This window comes from Dasypus novemcinctus, chromosome 5, assembly GCF_030445035.2.
Source record: "Dasypus novemcinctus isolate mDasNov1 chromosome 5, mDasNov1.1.hap2, whole genome shotgun sequence".
In the NCBI taxonomy this organism is placed as follows: Eukaryota; Metazoa; Chordata; class Mammalia; order Cingulata; family Dasypodidae; genus Dasypus; species Dasypus novemcinctus.
Window position 1 is genome coordinate 67,560,289 of NC_080677.1, and position 17,078 is coordinate 67,577,366.

General features: G+C 33.8%; 1 pseudogene; it reads left to right on the plus strand.

Annotated features, from left to right (window-relative positions):
* LOC101423122 (hydroxysteroid dehydrogenase-like protein 2) overlaps nt 1–16,445 on the plus strand; it is a 51,040-nt pseudogene extending 34,595 nt beyond the window's left edge.
* The last annotated feature ends 633 nt before the right edge of the window (nt 16,446–17,078 follow it).

A 17,078-nucleotide genomic window follows, 5' to 3' on the forward strand; every position in this document is an offset into this window, starting at 1 on the left:
ACTCAGAGTGGAAATGTGGCTCAGTGGTTGAGCACTGGCTCCCCACATATGAGGTTCCAGGTTCAATGCCTAGGCTGTAACTCAACAAAAAAGAAGAAGAAAAAAGTGAATTTAAATTTCCACACATTCTAATATTTTTGGCAATTTGTATGAACTGGACACATCACTCAAAAATAACAGTTACTGAAGCTGACAGAAGGAGAAATATAAGGTCTCAATAGTCCCATGGTTCTAAATCTGTGTGCCAAAGCACACTAAAATGACCCAATAAATTGAGAGCAATAAGTGCCACAATATATCTTAAAAATTTTGAAGTAAATGCAGTGAAATGTAACATCTGTCACACTCCACAAACTACCAGTTCAAGGTAGTTCACAGTTTCTACTTTAGATGCTTTCTACATTTCTCACATCTTTTTGAAACTGGTATTTTCACTCTTGCAATGATTAAAAGCAATTGCTGGAAAACAGATGTGGCTCAAATGATTGAGCTCCTGCCTAACACACAGGAGTTCCTGGGTTCACTTCCCAGTGCCTCCTAAAGAAGATGAGCACGAGAGCAAGCCGACACAATGGACTGGTGCTCAGCGAGCCGACACAACAAGGTGATGCAAGGAAAGAGACACAGGAGGAAAAGAATGAGAGACATAAAGCAGGGAGCAGAGGTGGCTCAAGTGATTAGGCGCTTCCTTCCGCATGGGAAGTCCTTGGTTCCACTCTAGTACCTCCTTTAAAAAAATAAAAAAGGCAAACACGCAACAAACAGACACAGGAAGCCCAAACTATGGGAGGGCGGGGGAGAGGGCAATAAATAAAATAAATCTTTCAAAAAAAGCAATTGCTATTAAAAAATATATATATACCTTTCAAACTGGAAATGAGGGTGGCAATGTCTGATCTGATTCTAAAGTTTGAAGGGTTGTACAATACCCAGAAGGTATATTAACATCCCATTATTAATAAATCATGACTATAAAAATGAAATGAAAATATTTTTCTTCCAATTTATATATATTTTTTCAAAAAGTTACTAATTTATTAGAGCATAAATCCTTATTTACTTGTTTGGACCTTATAAAGAGAATTTGTATTTATTGTTTGTTTTGACCTAGCAGAATAATGAAAAATTTTAGACCCAAAGGGTACCATGAACTGAAAAAGTTAGGGACCTCTAGAATAGCCAGAGAGCTATTACGGAAATTGATTCATTATTAAATTATCTCCTCACAAAGAAAACAGCAGGCTCAGATGTTTTCATTTTTAAATTCCTCAAAGCAGTTAAGAGAGAAATAATATTAATCTTATACAAATTATTCCAGACAATAGACATGTGCTTTATCCCAGTACTTAAAGTTTGGGATTTAGAAACAGTACAAAAATAGTTTTCATATTCTTCTTTTGCCATAAAGGATGATTCAGTATATTGCAGTCTTGATTCCTTTCTTGTTCACCTCCTTTCTTTAAACCCAATTTGGTTTCAGGTTCTGTTCAGTATAGCTAGAATGTTGCTGTGTTCCTGGTGATTCATTGGGAAGAACAGAGGTAAGCAAAATGATAACCTGGTTGATTTATTTTTAATATTAACATTGTGCAGATTGTATATTGCTTAAGTTTTTTTATATGACAATAACAATTCGTGCCAACATACAGAACCTTTTGGTGCTCTACCTGAAATTTATAAGGGAGAAGGAAACAAATATATCTAAACTGGAGAAAACTGTTTCATTCATGAGTAAATTTGGGACATGGATATAACATATCAACAATGCAGAAGACTGTTTTGTACTAATATACAGAACTTTGTTTATGACGTTCTTTCCAACTCTCTCCATTAATTAATCAATTTAACAAATGCCTACTGGTTGCCTACTGTGAAAAAGGCACAGTTTTAATTTCTGGGTACATAATAACGTGCAAATATTTGAAGGTTTTTGCCTTAATGAAAATTACAGCCTAATAATTGAATAAAAAAAGGTACAAATCAAATGTGATAATTGATTTTTTAAAAAGACAAATAAATTATGGTATGAGGTCATTTAATAAGGGTTTTTGCCTCAGTAAGAGTATGGCCACCCCTCCTTCACCAATCTATGCTGACCATTTTCTTCAAACACTTGTCTTAAGTCATGAAATCTTATTTGATGAAATCTGTTTCATTTTGAATATTCCTTTAACCTTGGTATCCAAAGGCTTTGGTGCAATATCAGGTTGTATTTACTTACATATTGATTTTTAATGTTGCTTTAGCATATGTTTTATTACATGTGCTTTCTGGTGTATTCTGTCCATTTTGTTTTATCATAATACCTAGTGAGCTCCTATTGATATAGGAGATATTCCTAAGTGTTCAAATTATAGTATTAAATTAATATGCATTGAGTGAAGTAGGTTAAAGCAGGGTAACAGTAGTATTGTCCTTTTATATGTGAACTTTCCTCATTTTTAGAAATATAGTAAATGCTCTAACTGACAGATTAATCCTTTAGAGCCATCACATGGGGATAGTTACACTATCTCATTTGTTCAGTTTAAAATTTACTGTGACTATCTGACTATGACAGGCACTTTAGAGCTAGGAAAAATCTTCTAAACAAGTGAAAGGCATTTAGCCATCTAAGTTATTCAGGTTTTATGCTTATAATGAGCTTCATCTGTAGGTATTAAATTAGCCAACAGGGAGCCTGTTTGCTGGTCCATAAATGTCAGAAAAGCATATTGAAATTGATATAGGAAAAATAAAAAGAATTTATGCAGGTGATATGGAGCTTAAACCTCATTCCACAGATTGGAAATGCCTCAATATACAGAGTAATTAACAAAAAAAGAATAAAGATATTTATTTTTTACAAGCTTTCTAAAGAAAATAATATGAAGGAAGACTGTTTACTTTTTTATGTTGCTTCACATAATTCTCGCTTAAGAAGAGTGTACAACGTGCATTTAACGGCAATTTTTAAAAGGTCGTAAATTAAACCCAAGCCTTATTTAATATTTACATCTCTGGCAGAAAATCATCACAGAAACTTGGTTGTTGTATAAGTGGTTCCATTTCTCTATCAAGAAATTAATTATTAAATGAGCATGTGCCCTCAATGACTGAAACCTGATGTTCTCATTATATCTCTTTATACAGACATTAGTGACTATTTGAATAATTATATTATTGAAAAATTGAAAATATGGAGGACTTGTAAGGAAAGGAAAACAAAAAATCATAAAGATGGGTGGAATATGAGAAACTGAACTTCTTGATGTACCCTTTACCAGTAGGAACATACAAAATACCTTTTAAGTCCTTTTTTTCTGTCAAATTATTTTGCAACATATTTTGCCAAACGATTTACTACCATAATCAACATACAGAAAGAGCTTGAGAAATATTTGTAACATCTCTAAATGTGGTGTAAAGCTCTGGTTTAAAATAAAATTATAGTTGGGTTTCACTTTATTTTGTTTGATCTTTTACTTCCTTTCCGCTAGCGCTAGGAAAAAAAAAAGGTTGCTTGCTACTTTAACTGAATGAAGCAGCAGAATTGGGAAAGAAAAAATAACAATGTGGTAAAGATTCTTTATATTTATATTTGCAGCTTGCCAAGAAAACTGACCAAACTTTCTTTAGTACAGCACAGCTTGTGCCACTCAAATTCATAAAGAAACCCTTTAAATAATAAAAACAAAGCTAGTTTTTAAGAATCCAAACAAAAATATTTTTCAATGAAATGCAAGGTTTTTATGATCTTGGAAACTCTCTTCCAGAATTTATTTGCTTGGTATTGTCACTTTTTATGATGATTGAGTACAAATCAGTATGTTTTGCTTGCTTTTGGAGGGACCAAAGTCAAGTAAGTAGTTATCAAACTTCATCTTCTAGTGAAGTTCTTTCCTCTTGTCATTTACTTTTTTTTTTTTTAGGGTTTATTTATTTTTCCTTCCCTTCATTACTTGCAGTTGCTGTCTGCTTGCTGTCTCCGTTTGCAGTGTGCTCTCTGTGTCTGCTCATCTTCTCTTTAGGAAGCACTGGGAACTGAACCTGGGGCCTCCCATGTGGAAGAGAGGTGCTCAATTACCTGAGCCACCACAGCTCCCTGGTTTGTTGTGTCTCTCATTGTCTTTCCTCTTTGTGTCTCTTTTGTTGTTGCATCAGCTCACCACACCTGGCTGCCAGGCCAGCTCACCTTCTCCAGGAGGCACACTGGGAACTGAATTTGGGACCTCCCCTGTGGTAGGCAGAAGCCCAGTTGCTTGAGTCACATCTGCTTCCCATCATTTGCTTTTAATTACTCAGATTTCCTAGTTTTAAAAGTCATTCCTATTTTTAGTTTTGAATGAAGCTATTGATTTGGCACTAGTTCCTAAAAAACAGCTGAGAATTCCTGAGGGTCATCACACAAACAAAAAGTATACAAAAACTATATAAACCATTTGGGATGAACTGAAAAGTGACTGTGTCACCAAAATGATAAATTTAATTTCCAAGTGAACGATTCCTTATAGTGATTCCACTGAGATTGTGTTATATTTGTACTTAAATTTTGAACTTTGAGCATATGTATGAATGGAATTATTTCAAACTGTGCTCTTTGCATTGTGGAAGGCAAAGTGGAAGTTTTGAGTCTGCTCACCCCTTTAAAAAGGAAAACTAGAGAACCCTTCCTTTTTATCTTTTTTTCATATCTAGCTTGCACACAAGTGTTCTTTCCTCTAAGGAAAGACTTTCATTCTCAAATAGATTTAAAAATCAATGGAGAGAGCAGATATGGCTCAAGTAGTAGAGCACCTGTCTCCCCTGTGGGAGGTCTGGGCTCGGTTCCTGATGTCTACTTAAGAAAACAATCAAACAACGAGCAAAACAATGAAGAAACGAGCAAATAGACAAGGGAGCCAACACAGGGGAGCCGATGTGGCTCAGTGGTTGAGTGCTGGCCTCCCTCATACAAAGCCCTAGGTTCAATCCCTGGTCCTGTTATCTCAAAAAAAAAAAAAAAAAGGAATTAAATATTTTCAAATATTCATTATTTGAGGAATTTTGCCTCATTATTTTGTATTCAGTGATGTAAAAATCTCACGGATTAAAACATTATGACCTAGGGAGTGGATATAGCTCAAGTGGTTGAGTGCCTGCTTCCTATGTATAAGGTCCTAGGTTCAATCTCCAGTTCCTTCTAAACAAACAAACAAAGAGCACAAAAAAAACCCACTATGACCCAAAATAGCATCCATTAGTCATCAGGTTTATTGGCCCATATGGGTTCAGATGTAGGACCCAACAGACAAAGACAGATAATTTTTCTCTTTCAGGGATTACACCCAACAAAGATTGCACAGTGCATTTTGGTAACATTTAAATCATACTTTCGGACTTTCCTGGGAAGCTAGCAAGGGAATTTGGCATTGTATGAAGTGAAAAATGCTAATAACTAGCCAAAGCTATAAATATCATGTTTGATGTTGATATATATGGAGATTACTAATAGATAATTCAGGTTTTAGAAATTTCTGATTATTGCTAAATGTAAACTAGGATTAAGGTTAAAAATTGGGAAACCTTGAAACTCAAATTAAATATACCAATATTAATATATCAGATATGTTTTGTGGAAGTCATGCAGAAATACTAACTTCTCTTGTAGAGTTATTGTTCTTGCTCAAATTCTCTCCCTCCTTATATCCCCTCTCTCTTTTAACCCATGTGTTTTGCATAAAATAATATAACATAAAGAGTACAACACAGGATGTTACAATTTAATAATATATCACAAATAAACATGTAGTAGGTAAACAATACAAGAGGCAGGTCAAGGAATACTTTACTTCTAGTATACCAAACTCCTCTCAAACCTCTCTCAATCACTATCTTCTTCTTCTCTCATTTAATGTTGCTACTATCTTGACATATATAGTAATTATATCCTTGTAGTTGCGTTTCTTTACAGCTCTAAAATCCCTAAAATCAGTGGCTTGGTTTTGCACTTTCTTTTATATATTCCTTTGGGTTTGGATTCTTCACTCAAATCTGTGTTTCTAGATCCATTTGTGTTGTTGCATATAGTTGTAGTTTTTTGATTTTTAATGATGCATAATATTCCATTCTATAAATAAAATACTTTGTATTTAAAATATTGTTGTTAAATGCCTGTCTCTTGCACATATTTCTATTGCATTATTTATCATATCCTATAATTATATATTAATTGTAATTATATGTTAATTAATCATATATTCTAGGCACAGGCTTCCATAGGTACTGCAAATGCATATATTTCTTAATTTTGTGGTTGGAATTTTATTCTCTTAATGGTGTCTTTAGATGTACAGATGTTCTTAATTTAATGTACATCAATTTGTTAGTCTTTTATGTTATATTGAGTACTTTCTAATAGTTCTCATTTAATAAATGTTTACCTACTTCAAGGCCTTGAAGATAGTCTCTTATATTGGCATCTGCAAAATTATTTAGATTTTTATATATCAATCTATAATATATATGTAATTTAATTTTTATATATCATGTAAGGTAAGCATTGGATTTCATTTTCTGCTATAAGGTAATCCAATTATCTATCATCATTAATTGAAAATGACCATCCTTTCCCAATGTTTTGTGATGATACTTTCTCACTTAAATCAGGCACCGGGGCTATTTCTGCACTCTCTTTTCAATTCCACTGGTTTGTTTGTCTATTTTTGAAACAATAGCACACAGTCTTAATGACTGAATTCATAGACCAATTTTATCTACATTTGGATATACAGTAGTCAAATCCTCTTTGATTATTCTACTATTTCATGAATGTCCTAAATGTTCTTAGCCTTCAGAATTTCATATACATTTAAAACCACCTTATGAAGTTCCCCACAAACATGAAAAAAAAGTTTGGAACATTGTTTATGGTTACACTAAAAGCATAAATTAATTTGGGAAGTATTTATATCTGCACAGTATTGAATAATTTTTAGATATTACGTTTATGCTGGTATCATAACAATTTTATTCTCTGCAAGAGTCTGTGTAAAATTGGTATTATTTATTCACCAGTAGAACCATCTGACCCAGAGTTTCCTTTCAGGCTGGAAAAACCACATTTATGGATTAATTTAATTTAACAGTTATGTGAGTATTAGATTTCAGTTTTTCTTGGGTCAGTTTTGGCAATGCATATCTGTCTAGGAAACTACATAATAAAATAGTTTATGGCTAATAGCATAAAGTTATTCATAATATTTTATTGTAGTTTTAAAATATTTGAAGGAAATTTAGTAATTATCCCTTAATCTGTTTTATTGGTTTCTTTTTTCCTGTTCATCTGTTTTATTGCTTTCCTTTATTAATAATTTGGAAGAACTCACCCTTTTTATTAATATTGTTCATTGTCTGTATATTTGTTTTCAATTTCATTAATTTCTATCCATATTTTATATTTTTTAGTTTACTTTTTGGGTGGATATTTAACAGAGATGAATATGTACTTAATTTACTTACTTTCTATTTTCTAATGTATGGATATGAAGTTATAAATTTCCTTCTGAAGTTGGCAGCATTTCACAAGTTTTGCATATTTTGGTTCAAAACTAGAAAAAAAGACATCTTAATAAAACTATAAATTGCAATCAAAAGAAGTTTATAAAAAAGTTATATTTTCAAATCTTTGGCAAATTGATGATAAAAATGAGAAACGCAAATAAACAGCATTTTAAATTGAGAAGTTATTTTAAAAATTAAGAATATTTCATATATAAATTTTATACACATATAAAGTATAGATATACAATGGTCAATTTTATATGAAAATATGCAATATCAAAATTGATTCAAGAAATATAAAGTTGATTTTCTTCAATAACAATGTGTGAACAATAAAATAGAGACAAAATAAAATGATAGACAAATAGAGCAGATACTAACACATTCACTACAACCTCTTGATAAGCAAATTAGAAATAGACAAAATAATTTGACATAAAATTGATGAGACAAAAGTTTGAAGTTTATTTAATATTTAGGTCATATAGTCCTTACTGTAAAGCAGTTCCTATGTAAAACATATGGTGTTTTTTATATGTCTAAATTAAATTTATATTATCATTTTTCATTTTCTGTGTGATCCAGAATGACAACTTTACATTCTTGAAATTGGAACTAGTATTAATCTCAAACAGTACTTAGTTTACAGTTTTTCTTGAAAACTCTTCTTGGACACCTACACATAGAGAGAAAAACATTGACTTCCTACTTTAATAGGCAGTAGAAGAAGGGATTTATTTGTGAAACTCCTGGAGGGATGCAGCCTAGCACTAGACAGGAGTCAAAGCTGTCAACCAAGTTAGACAGAGAATATGTTTAGCACATAAGTGATCATGCCTCCTAAAGGAAAACGTGCCCTGAAGGTGGGGCAAGCAGTGGGAGCCTGCCTGGGAAGAATTTACTGTCGAACATGTATACTTTAGTTTGAATTTTTATGAACATCAAAAACATTGAAATTGTTTAATTACTAAAAGTTTCTTTTTCCTTAAGATAATAATCAGATTAAAATTAGCTTTGAACTTTTGCAACATAATTGCTTGGGGAAAAAAGCATACTCTTTTATAATGCATTTTTTAGATTAAATAAATCCTAAAGAAATGACAGATATAGTTTTTTCCCTGAGGATTATTAATTCCTGATTGAATATTATAATTATAATCAAGTTTCTTTCTGTTATGAATTCTAATGACTGAATCACTAAGAATGAAGACTTTGGTATTTGTTATTGGGTTGAAATAATTACGTATTCTGGGAATACAGTCGTAGAAAGAAGAATCAATTTTGCTGGGAAGTTAAAGTGTAAATTCCTTCCAATGATGCCTGTGATTCTTGATTCTGATAACAGTATTTGCAGTCATAATTGTCACAAGTTTCCAATGCTCATGGGTGCTACAATCTGTCACACAAAATATAATAGAAAATATGTTTCTTCTAATTATGCTGAAATAAGCAGTAAATGCTCCTTAAGTGAAAGGAATGAAATATCCTCTTCAGATAATCTAAATATTTTAAATATATTTACTCACTACTTTTATAAATAATTTTTCTCTAGAATATAAATCACTAACCACCATGACTAATTTACTTTTTCCAGATTTTACTGAGGTACACTTGGTTCAGAAACTTAGTTCCATGGTTAACCAGACACATAGACAGAAATGTTGTAGGCCATAAACTGCCTCCTTAATTAATGATGCTTAAACAAACAAGAGAGAAAAGGGAAGAAATCAAGGTACAGAACAGCTCCATGTGATAAATAAATTAGGCCAGTGACCTTTACATATTTTTACATTGTTGATGGTTTTTTTCCCTTCTCATAGCTGCAAAGCTCTTAATTCAATGAACTCTTTGGTAGTGATCTAATATTTAACACAAAAATAAACAGAACTGTGTAGGATGAAGCAAGTCTAAATCCCTTGGGTCTGCTTCTTACACCTGAGGCCCTATACTCTACCCAAGGATAGAGTTGTGTTCTGAACTAAATAGAGGTCAATAGACATCTCAAAAGAGGCTTTACCTTCCTCAAAACAATTTTTTCAATTCGCTGTTATGACTCGTTTACTTCTACAAATAAAGTCCATCATCTGTTATTAATACACTATAATAAATTATTTTTCACATCCCTTTTTTAAACCTAGTAAAGAAATTATAAAGTAGATATTTTCAAAAAATAAAGGAAAACACATCATATGGGGATTCAAACTTCAGCTCCTTCATGATTTCTATAAAATGAAGGTCTTCCATTTTAATACACTTTTGATTTAATTTTATTTACTTATAAATAAATATATGGAGATATGATATATGAAGTCCTGGATTTGGAAGATCCACAGAATCTAAGAACTGGAATCTGAAGTTAAGATATTCTGACCAAGAGAGAGGAAGACTAAAGAGATGAAAGTCAATTGCAAATCTCAAGGCATGCAAGAAAATTTTGACCATTTGCATAATGAGGTTGCATAGTGAACAATCATGCATCTGTTGGGAGATGATTCTTCATAGGTGTACCCCAAAGTAAAAGGTATATTATTTTGTGTACCCCAAAAAAGAGAAAGATGATGTTTATAAACTGGTTTGTTCCTCTGGGTGTGATACCCTTTGAATGCATTAGATTCAAAAGACATGTCTTGATTAAATTACCTGTTAAGATTAAGACTTTGATTCTGACCACTTCAGCAGGGCGTGACTCAGGGTTGAGTCCCCACCTCCTTGGTGGGCTGATATAAACAGGCACACACAGAAGAGGATACAAAGGAAGAGAGAGAGAGCTTCATAGACATGGCAGAGAGAACTTTGATCCTGCAGCCCCAGGAGGAGAGATGAGCCACTGGCTTGATATTTTGCAACTGAACCTGGGAAGAAAGAAGCCCTATGCTAGTCTGCCTCTGAAAGAGAGAAAGGCTGAAACCTCACAGAGATCGCCGGCCCTCTTGCTTCAACACGTGGCAAGTGACTTGGGTGAGAAAGTACCTCTTATGGTACCTTGAGTTGGACTCTTTAGGGCCTTGTAACTGTAAGCATTTACCCCTAATAAATACTCTTTATAAAAGCCAACAGATTTCTGGTACTTTGGATCAGCATCCCTTTGGCTGACTAATACAATGAGTTACTTGTATTTCTTGAAAAGAGACATAGACAGCTTATGTTCTGGACTATCATTTCAAAATACCCTTGAATGATAGGGGGCAGAGAACAGATTAGTTCCTTACTAGGATAGTAAAGACAATACCTTCCTCTGGGGCACAGGTTGGACAGGTTTGCCAGCAGCCCCCTTGCAAGATTGGTGGTTCCTATACTTGGGTTTCCACAGCTAAGACACAAACACATTGTATGTGCATCATCCCCTGTGGTACTTGGAGGGGGAGGGTCAAGTAAAACAGATGTGAATCCGAAGCTCATGTTGACTGCTTTTCAGTGAGTAAGAACTTCCTTTGACTCTGGCATGGGAATCTTGTGTCTTCTGCCAGCATCTTTAAAATTGTGACAGGTTTAAATGTTAGCTTGCAAGTAGGGTAAAATCTTAGATCTGTCCCTAGTTCTTTACAGCAGCATATAATATAACAAAAAAGCAAAATCAACAACCTTACCACTCAGTGAGTGTTAAGTTAGCTGCTTCAAGACACTGGAAAAAACTGAGACTGAAATGAGAAGCAAATGTTCAACAAAGGTTTTTGTGCTATCTTAAAAATGACTATCAGACATGAAACTACCAGGTCTAATCTCATTATGTTCTTTATTCCTGTTTCTGTAGGTAACCATAAGGAAACAAGGATTTCTATGGAAAACGGACTTGGCCCAGTGGTTAGGGCGTCGTCTACCACATGGGAGGTCCGCAGTTCAAACCCCGGGCCTCCTTGACCCGTGTGGAGCTGGCCCATGCGCAGCGCTGATGCGCGCAAGGAGTGCCGCGCCACGCAGGGGTGTCCCCCGCGTAGGGGAGCCCCACGCGCAAGGAGTGCGCCCTGTAAGGAGAGCCGCCCAGCGCGAAAAAAGTGCAGCCTGCCCAGGAATGGCGCCACCCACACTTCCTGTGCCGCTGACGACAACAGAAGCGGACAAAGAAACAAGACGCAGCAAATAGACACAGAGAACAGACAACCGGGGGAGGGGGGGAATTAAATAAATAAATCTTAAAAAAAAAAAAAGGATTTCTATGACGTTCATCATCACATTTGCTCTCACACCCACATGACCCTGGCCCTGTCCCCACAGGTCCGCCTTCCATGTACTATGTGTCTTCCTTTTCTGATTTACTTTTTTCCATAATATTTATTACCATCAGATGTATTATGCATTGTGTAATCTCTATTTGTTTGACTTCTTCCCTAGACTATAAGATCTGTAATGGTAGGTAGAGATTTTTGTCTTTTCTCTTCGTTTATTAATCCTGAGTTCCTAGGATAGTTCATTGAGTAGTAATCAGCATTTGCCAACTGAATTGAGTAGATGAATTAATGAAGAATGGAAGGATGTGAGTAAATTAAGCACTTTCAAAGGTTTATAGTATTCTTTCAATTCTTTCTACCTTCCCTGGACTCCCTTCTTCTTAGTAGTTATCTCTTAATCAGAATTCTTGATGGGTTGATTCATAGGAACTTTCTTTTCAAATATATAAAAGTAATGACAGGTACATCCCTCTCCCTATTTCCCTCTGGTTAACTATCCCTTCCTGTCTCTTCAAAACCTACAAAAATATATGCAAAAATAGGAAAAAAAACAAAAATATCTTAATGCAATATGTTTTTTCTTGGGGCTTATACATGAAATAATGCTAGTAATCATCTTTCATGAGTGATATCAGTTCATAAAAAAGGACAGATGCATTTGAAGCCTGGCTCAAATGCAAGACATTTACAAGGGTTACTAATTATAACCAAAGGGAGATTACCTTATCTTCAGATTATAAGTCTAAGCAGATGCTTAATTTACAGTTTTTATATATTTTCTTTATTGAATCTTAGGCACAGTTCATGCTCCTCTCCATTTTTCTTTTTCCTTCTTTTATAAAATATACATTTTATTTATTTTTAAAAGATATTTAGATTACTTAAAATGTTACATAAAAAAATATAAAGGATTCCCATATGCCCCACTCTCCACATCTTCCACTTTTCCCCACATTAACAACTTCCTTCATTAGTGTGGTACATATATTGCAATTGATGAACACATTTTGGGGCATTGCCACACAGCTTGGATTATAGTTTACATTGTAGTTTATACTCTCTCCCACTCCATTCTGTAGGGTATGGCAGGGTATACAATGGCCTGTATCTGTCTTTGCAATGTCCTTCAAGACAACTCCAAGTCCCGAAAATGCCCCCATATTAATATTAAAAATGCAATAAAATATTCACTCTACAATTTTTTAAGCCTAAGAGTCTTTTCTTTATAATTATAGAGTGTGCCGTGATGAATAATGTTCTCAGCCTTCAAACTGAATGGAATTTGTTTCTCTTTCCATAAAATGTTATCAATAAATAGTGTCAATATAATTGGGACTCCTAAAGCTAAGAGATTTTCTTTCTTACTGTTTGTTAAAGATTATTCTCTGTGTCTTAGAGCACATTCAAGCCCAAGACTGACTCACACATTTTACCAATTTCTGGAACCAGATTCAATCAGAACCATGTCAAATTTTTATTTTTCCAGAAAATTTAAATAAGAATTAAAACTGTATCTTCTTCCTTAGGTAACAATTGTTATTATCTCTCTGAACTCTCTTACTGCAATCAAGAATTGATGTATGCAGTTCAATAAGGAGAAGAATGAAACAAAGTAAAAGTGTCTCAACAATTACTCTAGAGGTACTATTACCAGTTTAGATGAACCAGAACTCTAGATTTAGATCTATTCTAATTTTTTTTCAGCATTTAGGAAGGAAATATTTTTATGGCTTATTAAGTGTACACAATATACTCTGACTGTTAACTATTTAAAAAGTTCCCCAAAATTAAGTTGTTTGATGTTATTCTGAGTATGTTGCTTTCATTATTTTTTCTTAAAAAAAATAGTAACATTTTTACTGTAATCCTAAATCATCAGTGTAGGATTTTAAACATTATCAAAATCCATTGTTATATTTCTCTGAAAAGCTAATTTGAAATATCTGACAAATTTAACAAGTAGGTCCACTTCTGAAGTGTTGCTTATAATTGTTAATAAATGACTAGGACTACATAGAAAGGGGAATTAAATCACGAAAAGGCTCAGAAAAAAAAATTATATTTAGACAGTTATTAATTTATCTTCATTTTAAAGAAATAGTTTAAGCAAAAAAAGGCCCACTTGTGATGAGTTACTCCAATTCAACCAAGTGAAATAGAAGCTGGCTAAAAGTCAGAAAGAAACACCTGCATTTAGTAATGGCTTTATCGTAGCACAGGTAATTAAAATAAATAAAGAAAAAAGACAAGCTTATATTTATATTCTATTCAGAAGGTGAAATTATGGTTACACTATTTTTATACCTTTGGAGCCACCAATTAATGATGGAAATAATAAAGTGAGTTCAGATGGGTAGAGTTTAGTTTCTACTTTGGGATTTGCACATAGAGTATGCAGTTTCGCAGATAGGAGGTTAAAATTAGCAGTTAAAATTAGTAGAAGGGTAAGTATTTTGTTCAATGTGTTAACTCTAAATTCTCTAAATGCCATGGGATGATTGTAGAACTATACAAAAAGAAAGTTATCATTCTCCTTATCAACCTCCCTCTCAAATATCTCCCTCCTGCTTTTCCTTTCACTTTCATCCTCATGTTAAGGTAAAGAAAGGGCCCTGAAAAAAAAATTGCACTAGAGATATTTAAAATGCAATGGATTATTATTATTTATTAGCAGGAAAGGGACTGCATTAAGAAAAAAGACAGTCATATTGGGGATTTCTAGGGTTTTACAATTCAGGGATATTTCTGTGATTTCATTTTATTTTTTGAGTCTAGGATCTTTCAAACAATAGAAGATTTAACTTTTCTCCACATAAATATGATTTTAAGTATGTATACACGCTCCACACTAAACTATTCTCTTCCACATCTGCACACACTAACACACTAATTCATATCTATTCAGCATCTCACACACATGCATTTACAAAAACGTGCATATTCATATGCTTTCAAAGACATTTTCAGAATGATCCATGAACATATCTGAATCCTGTCTGTGTAATCAGTAACAATCTTTGCTCCAACCAGGAGTCAGCAACCAGTGGCCAAATTCAGCCTGATATCTGTTCTTATAAATAAAGTCTTATTAGGTTTTAGCATATTCAGTTGTTTTGTACTGTTTATGGCTACTTAATTAATAAGAATGGATGTACCATTTTTATTACAGGTGCGTGCTGTGGTATTGGCAAGGCTATTGCATTAAAGCAGCCAAAGATGGAGCAAATATCATCATTGCTGTGAAGACCACCAAGGTATACCCAAACTTCCAGGCACATTCTCTTTGCTGCTAAAGAAATTGAAGCAGCTGGAGGATAGGTCTTTCCATGTGTTGTGGATGTGAGAGATGAACAGTTTATCAGTGATGCAGTAGAGAAAGCAGTTGGGAAATTTGGAGGTGTAGATATTTTGGTGAATAATGCTTGTGCTATTAGCTTGACCAACACATTGGAAACACCTACAAAGAGAGTGGATTTGATGATGAATGTCAACATCACACGTACCTATTTTATGCCTAAAGCATATATCCCTTATTTGAAAAAGAGTGAAATTACTCATGTCCTCAATCTTAGCCCACTCAACCTAAATGCTTTGTGGTTTAAACAATACTGTGCTTATACCATTGCTAAGTATGATATGTCTATATGTGTTCTTGTAAAGGCAGAGGAATTTAAAGGTCAAATTGCAGTCAATGCCTTACAGACTAAAATGGCCATACACACTGCTGCTATGGATATGCTGGGAGGATTTGCTATTGACAGCCAATGTAGAAAAGCTGATATCATTGCAAATGCTGCACATTCCATTTTCAAAAAGTCAAAAAATTTTAGTGGCAACTTTGTTTTTGTTTTACAATTTATTTATTTATTTCCTGTTGTCTGCTCTCTGTGTCCATTTGCTGTGTGTTCTTCTGTGTTTGCTTGTATTCTCATTAGGCAGCTCCAGGAACCAATCCTGGGTCCTTCCAGAGTGAAAGAGAGGTGATCAATCTCTTGCACACCTCATCTCCCTGATCTGATATGTCTCTTATTGACTCTTCTCTGTTTCTCTTTTTGTTGGTCATCTTGCTGTGCCAGTCTTTGTAGGCCAGCACTCTACATGGGCCAGCTTGCCATATGGGCCAGCTTGCCTTCACCAGGAGACCCAGGGCATTGAACCCTGGACCTCTTATATGGTAGATGGGAGCCCAATTGCTTGAGTCATATCCACTTCTTACAACTTTTTCATTGATGAAAATGTCCTAGAAGAAGGAATAAAAAATTTTTATGTCTACACTGTTAAATCAAGCCATCGTTTGGTACCAGATTTCTTCTTAGATGAACTTCAAGATACAGTTGCCAAGAAAATGAAATCACACGGTGCTGTTCCAGGATTTAAAGAAGCCACAGCAAAATAATTTTCTGTGCAGCAGCCACAACCAAAATAATTTTCTGGAGCTGAGGAACAAACATTTAGAATTGTTAAGGAATCTCTCAGTGATGATGTCAAAGCCACTCAAGCAATCTATCAGTTTGAACTATCAGGTGAAGATGGCGGAATGTGGTTTCTTGATCTTAAAAACAATGGTGGTGATGGTGGATATGGAGAGCCCCACAATTGGGTAGATGTGGCAATGAGTATGTCTACTAATGATTTTGTAAAAATGTTTTCAGGGAAATTAAAACCAACAATGGCATTCATGCCAGAAAAATTAAATATTAAAGGTAACATTTCCCTAGCAATCAAATTAGGCTAATGAATCAGATGAAAGCAAGATGATGAAGGAAAAGAAAAAATTAAAACTGTCAACCCTAAGCTCAACCAGTAAAAGTCTTAACTGTTTAAATTCTAATGTTTGTTTACTTCCCTACTGTATTAAAAGAATATACACATTTATCCTAGAGAAAATGGAATTTCTGTATCTATCATACTTGATGTTATAATTAAAACAGCTAGATAATCAAACATAAGCTACATTAAGTAGAATTCTAAACATTCTGTTTAATATTTTGTGGGGTTTGCCCTCTGAGCATTCACTATCTTCTTTCAGGAAAGATAAGCAGTTAATCAGAGTCAAGCAGTAAAATGAGTTTTTTTAATCACTTCTACTTATGTAGAATGAGGTTATTTTGTCTTAAAATTTTTAGTTTTGGGTTATGCAACAATGAAAATTTTAATGATATTTTGGATTTTTATATACTTCTTTTTAAGAAAATCTTTTATAATGCATTGACCCCAAAATCACATAATAAACTACTTAATAAATGCTACTTTGCATCCTTTCAAAAAGTATATAAAAAGTCCTAAAATAATTTTCTCTCAAGAAAAGAATTTTCTTGAATAAAATATGTCAACCAATAAAATTCCATACCAATTGTATTAAAACATATTTTTCAACATAAAAATATTGTG